Source organism: Dendrobates tinctorius, unplaced genomic scaffold (genome assembly GCF_039654945.1).
Source record: "Dendrobates tinctorius isolate UK_male_01 unplaced genomic scaffold, ASM3965494v1 ptg000256l, whole genome shotgun sequence".
In the NCBI taxonomy this organism is placed as follows: Eukaryota; Metazoa; Chordata; class Amphibia; order Anura; family Dendrobatidae; genus Dendrobates; species Dendrobates tinctorius.
The window spans coordinates 8,131,246-8,138,370 of NW_027361923.1; positions in this window are offsets into that span (position 1 = coordinate 8,131,246).

Here is a 7,125-nt window from a genome sequence, read left to right on the forward strand (position 1 = left end):
ATGATGAGCTCCACATAATGCTATAGTAGATGTTGGTCCCAATGGATGAAGCTCTACTGTCTTATGGGTCCAAATAATGCTCCATATATAATGGGCCCCATTTCTACTGCTCTAGTGTATAATGGGCCCTGTAAATGCTGCTCCAGTGTCTGATGTCCACCTTTGGAATGCTCCAGTGTATGGTGGGCCCCATATATCATTCACCAGAGTATAGTGCTCCCCAAAAATTGCTTTCCCAACATTGAAAACAATTACATAAGTCTCCTTGCTAGGGAATCCCAGCACTACTCTGAACTCCTTGTCGTCCCCATCTTCCATCTCATTGCGCTTGGCTGTTTAGGCCCTCCCACCGGCAGAGACACTTTTGCGTACTATGCGGTGCCCTGTGCCAGTGCCATCGCCCATGAGTATGCCCCCCCACCTGCTCAAGGAACCTGCACTTTCATCTGCACCTTCCTCTTTGTCACCGTGCAAGGTGGTATAGTATGTTGGAAGGGGAACCTGAGTTTCCTCTGGGTCAGATTCTGGCAGTGTAGAGTGCGAGGGGAATGTAGTGGTCTGGGTCAATGTACCAGCAGCATCATCCAGCAGTGGCTGGGCCTCAGTGCACTTGTGGCATCCCCAAGAGTACGGTCGCCACTGTGGCATTACCTTCCTCCTAGGGAGTGTGTTGTCAAGCTTGGGAGCAATGAAGGATCTCTCTAGCAGTGAAACCAACACACAACACATTTCCCACTCCAGGCTAGCAGGGAGCCCTCTGAACCTGCCTGCTGAGGAGCTGCTCTCTGTGGTCGGGAGGAGGTAAGTTAGGGCACTCTGTGCAGGGAAGGGGAGGTGTGTGGACGTGATAAGGGGAGCTGGAGGATGAGCAGAGTTAAGGCTCACTCCTAGCTGGAGCGCATGGTCCCGATTCCGGTCTCCGAGTTTGTAGGGACACTGACGTTCCTGCAGCAGAAACCGGGGGAAGTAGCAGCTATAAATGCTCTGTACCCAACTAAGGCTCGGAGGCCCCAGCATCGACGTGTGGGAGCCAGAAGGAAAAGGCTACAGCTGTCTGCCATACAAGTAAAGTCTGAGAAACATCTGTTAGACAGGAGGTGCTTCAGTGAACCACGGTCCTGTGAGTGCTTCCCCCACAAGCGCTAGAAAGGAGACGTTCAGGAAGGTACATGTTGGCGGAGTGTTGGAAGGGAGCTTTCCATTTTGGTCCCGGAGGTTGGCTGAGGTCCTGACCCGGAGGACACAGCACGGAGGCAGGCATCTGTGTAACCTGCAGACTGTGAGTAAAGCTTTGGAACTGCACGCTCAGGTGTCCTACAGTTATTCCAGCACCGCTCCATCTGGGTACCAGCACCTACACCGCCTGTGCCTTTCCGCCATCATTACATCTACACTTCCCTGGGACTCCAGCTCCACCTGTGGGGAGCTTCACCATCTTTGCTGCACAACACCGTCAGTCCCAGAGGATCTGCATGCAGCGTCGGCCTAACATCTATGTTGCCGAACACCACAGGTGGCGTCAAACTATCTATATAAACTCTTTACCATTATACCACACCATTTACATGGGCGCCCAGGGCCACCGTCCGGGTCACCGCTGCTGTGACACATCCCACTGATACCGGCCCGGTACCGAGTACCCCACAGCCCTGGGAGGGCGACCCATATGCTGACTGCTGATCGGGCGGCGTTATTCCCACGAACCTCCAAACAGCGTCCATGAAGGCAAAGTTTTTGGTTTCTGGGGGCAGTATGATTGCAAAGCTGAACCTTAAAGGAATGTCCAAAAGGGCACCACCAGGAGTGGAGCCTGTGGCTTAATTGGACTCCACCCGGGAAACCACAACCATGCCACCTAAAGAAAAGATGCACACTTTGAAAGCTTTGTCGATTCTGTGTGTGGTGTGGTATGTGTGTTTGTAGTTGTGCTAGCGATTTCTCAGCTTTATTCCGTTAACAACCGAGACTCCGGCATGCCCCCGCAGTATGCGTCAAGCTTACTAGAGGGATAAGCGAGGCTCTGGCACGTGAGATCGAGCAATAACAGGTCTAGCATTCCTGTACATGTCCAGGGCTGCATGCACGCTACACTGAAAGGACCAGCTTTTGTCGCTTACAGGTGCAGATAACCTGCTGAACTCCGTTAGTGATAGGGATCTGGGATTCAGATTATTCCCCGCGAACGAACGATGTTTTCCCAGTAAGTTCAGGTCAACCGCAATTCCGGAGTTAGGCCTAACCATCATTCCTGAAAAAATTACGTGTCCAAACCACAGGTGCTGTAGCTTGCTTAACAGCTCGGCAGCCGTTCTCAGGCCCAGTATGGATTCAACAACATTGTAGAAAGTTGATAAAGGGTACAGTTTCACCAGATAACACGTATATATGTAGCCTAGTTTACACATTAAAAATATAAGTCTATAGATCAGGAGGCAGACTCAGATGTTCTCAGACCCAGTATGGATTTGACCAGATTGTACAAAGTTGAGAAAGGGTACTTTATCACTGGATAGCAGGTATATATAGCATAGTTTAAACATGTAAAATCTGTGTGTTCTCAGTATGGATTACACAGCAATCTAAAAAGTGGAAAAAAGGAAATGCATTTGAGGCGTACACAACTATATACTTTTGGTGTTATTTTTAAATCTTCATATATATTTCTGTCTCAGTAATACAGTCCAGCCTCTCCGCAATAGGAAATGAGATGCATACAATTACTGACATAAAGGCTAGTGATTGCAGAAATCTAGGAATTACTATTCACGGGAAAAACTTCCGTCACAATTCTCATAGGCGATGCTGACCCTCAATTAATTTGTGTGTTGAGACAGTGAAAACATTTTTTTGTGAATAAAGTCTTGCTGTATCGCACTTCCGTTGATTCCATCACTGTTACTCATCTCAATCAAATTTTTATCACAGGGAGCGATGTAAACATGGTGCTCACTGGCTATCATGATCTGTCACGTAACTTTGGAGTGCAAAAGACAGAAGCCACAGGCCGTAGGCGATTCTATTTGATTGGCATGAGAGGGCACATTTTAAATGTGCGCCGGAATGTCACACGTTTGTGAGTAGGAAAACTGTGAAAGCTGATGATAAACCACCACTGCATGTCATTGTGAGTCGAGGTCCATAAGAAATGGAAGCCATTGATCATCTGGAGCTAGAGCCCGGCCAGCAGGACAGGGCATAGCTACATCTTAACCATCATCTTTCAGTTCAATCAATTTGTAGTGGCACTCCCAGTGAAGGATTTGACAGCCCAGACTACACAGCGGAGGAGCAGGGAGAGGTAAACATTGCAAATGCTGGGGCCCTGCCCAAGCAAGGGGGGCACACTCGTGGGCATCGGTACTGGCACTGGGCCCCTCATAGTACGGCGGTGTGTCTGACGGCGGGTGTGCACCACCACCGTCAGAGACACTTGATTGCACTGTGAGGGACCCTGTGCCAGTGCCCGCCCCCAAGAGTCGGCCTACCCACCTGTCCAGGGCAACGGCACTCGCACGGTTTCGTGCGCTAGGTGGTGACCCCGGCCATGGGGGGGGGGAAGCCCAGTTAGGGCGGTTTACAAAGTGGCATATGTTGATGTGGGACATTCAGCTGCTGCAAAAGGCGAAATAGGTCAAGTTCGCGGAATAGGAGGAGGACCAAAGCAAGCCATTTTTCTGGCAACATATGTGTCATCAAGGGAAGGTGGGACAAAATCCTTGAAAACCCATGCATGGTTCATTTTAATGAAGGTTAGATCATCCACATTTTGGGTTGACAGACGGGTCCTTTTTTCTGTCAGGATTGATCCAGCTGCACTGAAGACTCTTTCCGATAGCACACTTGCAGCTGGGCAAGCGAGCTCCTGTAAGGCATATTGTGCCAATTCAGGCCAGGTGTCCAGTTTAGCGGCCCAATAGTCAAAGGGGAATGACCTGTGCGGGAGAACATCGATATGGGAGGAAAAGTAGTTTGTAACTATATTTGACAACTGCTGTCTCCTATCACTTTCCATCGATGCAATATTACCAGTTGTGTGAGCGGTACTTGAAAAATCAGTCCACAACATTGTCATGAAACCCCTGTCTCCAACGCCACTTCTGCTGTGTGCACCACGAACACCTCTGCCAAGCTGCCCCCGGCCCGTACGGCTCATGTGAGAACCATCACCGCTGCTGTGTGCTGGGAATGCCTCAACCAACCGGTTTACCAGAGTTGCTTGTTTATTAGCCAAAAGAAATTCCAAGACAATGGTGCTTATCCTAATTGAATATATTAGTTGTGATAAACCAATTTCTGCACACCAATGGACAGATAAAGGACAATTCGGAAAACTAACCAAATCAAACTACGAAAAACCAAACTAGTATCCAAAATTTTATTATTAAAACATATACAAAAAATATATATATGCATACGTGTATATATATAAAAAGAAGGATGAAATCCCAATACCAAAATGGAGGAATACTGAAAACCAATAAGGCATCAATAAATTTACACAATAAATATAATTGTAATTGAGTGTCCTCAATGAAATGCAAATATAGAAATTTTTTGGTATAAAATAACGCATATCATGATGAAATTTTTTCAAAATGTATACTATGGTTTAACCAAAATGTATACAACATAACATGATTAGCTTAAATAGTATAGTAACAAATAATGGGCAATAGATACCAGTACTAAATAATATAAGCATACATGTTTCACTGCAGACTAGTGCCAATATGATAAAAATAAGTACACAATTACACAATGCACATTTATATACTGTAAACTAATGCCACTCTATATGCACCAATGTGCTGCAAGCTAAATAGCCGTGCCATATTGTATACAATTGAGACACATGTTAAAAAGATAACAATATAGTGTACAATACCACAATGCACTTTTATATACTATAAACTAGTGCCGCTCTGTATGCACCAATGTGCTGCAAGCAAAATAGCCGTGCCATATTGTATATAATTATGAGGGACACATGTTAAGAAAATAGCTGTAAATACCTAATGTCTGTTAATGCCAGGTTCCCAGTACACGTCCGACCCCGATGCGCGTTTCGGCGTCTGCCTTCATCAGGGGGTTCACGAACACCTCTGCCAAGCTGCCCCCGGCCCGTACGGCTCGTGTGAGAACCATCACCGCTGCTGTGTGCTGGGAATGCCTCAACCAACCGGTTTACCAGAGTTGCTTGTTTATTAGCCAATATTAGGTCAAGGTTCTCGTGTGGCATGATGTTTTGTAATTTGCCTTTATAGCGTGGATCCAGGATGCTGGCCAACCAGTAGTCGTCATCGTTCATCATTTTGGCAATGCGGGGGTCCCTTTTTAGGATCTGCAAGGCATAATCTGACATGTGGGCCAATGTTCCCGGTGTCAATGATGCACTGCGAGTGCTGGTTGGAGGAGCACTTTCTGGCAAATCCACATCCCTCCAGTCACGCACAAACCCTGCACCAGACCTTGCCACGCCAACATTTTCACTTGCCCCATGAGATGCATCCTCCTCCCCTAAGTAATCATCCCTATCATCATCCTCCTCCTCCTCTTCTTCCTCCATCTCTTCCAGGAGAGGTCCCTGAGCAGACAATGGCTGAATGTCATCAAGGATTCCCTCCTCCTCTTCCTCCTCGTCAACATTGGCTGCAGACGCCTGCTCCTTAAGGTGCGTCAAAGTTTGCATGAGCAGACGCATAAGTGGGATACTCATGCTTAGGATGGCGTCGTCTGCGCTTACCAGCCGTGTGCATTCCTCAAAACACTGAAGGACTTTACAGAGGTCTTTCAGCTTCGACCACTGCACACCTGTCAACTCCATGTCTGCTCTCAAAGTGCCTGGCCGTGTATCCTCCCACAAATGCATTATGGCCTGCCTCTGTTCGCACAGCCGCTCAACCATGTGCAGGGTGGAGTTCCACCTAGTTGCAATGTCGATAATGAGGCGGTGGTTGTGAAGGTGGAGCAATCGCTGCAGCTTCTTCATACGCTTGGAGTGTACAGGCGACCGGCGGATGTGCGTGCACAGTCTTCCCACCTTCTGGAGCAGGGCCGTTAACTCCGGATAATTGTTGAGGAAGCACTGCACCACCAGGTTCAAGGTGTGAGCCAAGCAAGGTATGTGGCTGAGTTTTGAAAGGACTATGGCTGCCACAAAATTACGGCCGTTATCACTAACTACCTTGCCTGCCTCAAGATGTATACTTGTCACTGAAAGTACTCGGCCAGCACCTCCGTGGTGTGTCTGTCGCCCAAACACATCATCTGCAACACAGCCTGCTGACGCTTTCCACTAGCTGCTCGATAGGGGGACACCTCGTGTGCAACAGTGGCAGCCGCAGATGGAGTGCTCGTACGGCTATGCTCTGTGGACGAGCTTTCGCTTCTGGAGGAGGAGGAGGGTCGAACACCTACAGCCAACTGTTTCCTATACCGTGGGCTAGGCAGCACTGTCCCACCACCGCTGTCCCCTGTGGACCCTGCATCCACCACATTAACCCAGTGCGCAGTGATGGACACGTAACGGCCCTGGCCATGCCGACTGGACCATGCATCTGTTGTGAGGTGCACCTTTCCACTCACTGACTGCTTGAGTGCATGGACAATGCGGTCTTTCACATGATGGTGGAGGGCTGGGATGGCTTTGCGAGAGAAGAAGTGGCGACTGGGTAGGTCATAGCGTGGTACGGCATAGGCCATGAGTTTGCGGAAAGCTGCGCTTTCCACCAACCGATAGGGCATCATCTCTAACGAGATTAGTTTGGCAATGTTGGCGTTCAAACCCAGTGTACGCGGATGAGAGACTGAGTACTTTCTTGACCTACTCATAGTCTCTGGGAGGGTGAGCTGGACTTGAGAGCTGCATATGGTGGAACTAGCGGTGGACGGGGCGGACTGAGAGAGGGTTGATGATGGTGATGGAGTTGGTGTTCTTTCTGATGGCCTAGATTCAGTCTTTGATTGATATAACAGTGGGATTCCCTGACTGCTTTGGCCTTGCAACGACACCTCAACATTTGCTGCTGTGCTAACCGGTGGGCTTACAGTGGGGGAAACAATGTAGCGTTGCTGACTACCTTCTTTGTGATCAGTTACACATGTGGTACTTGAGGTTTGGTGTTG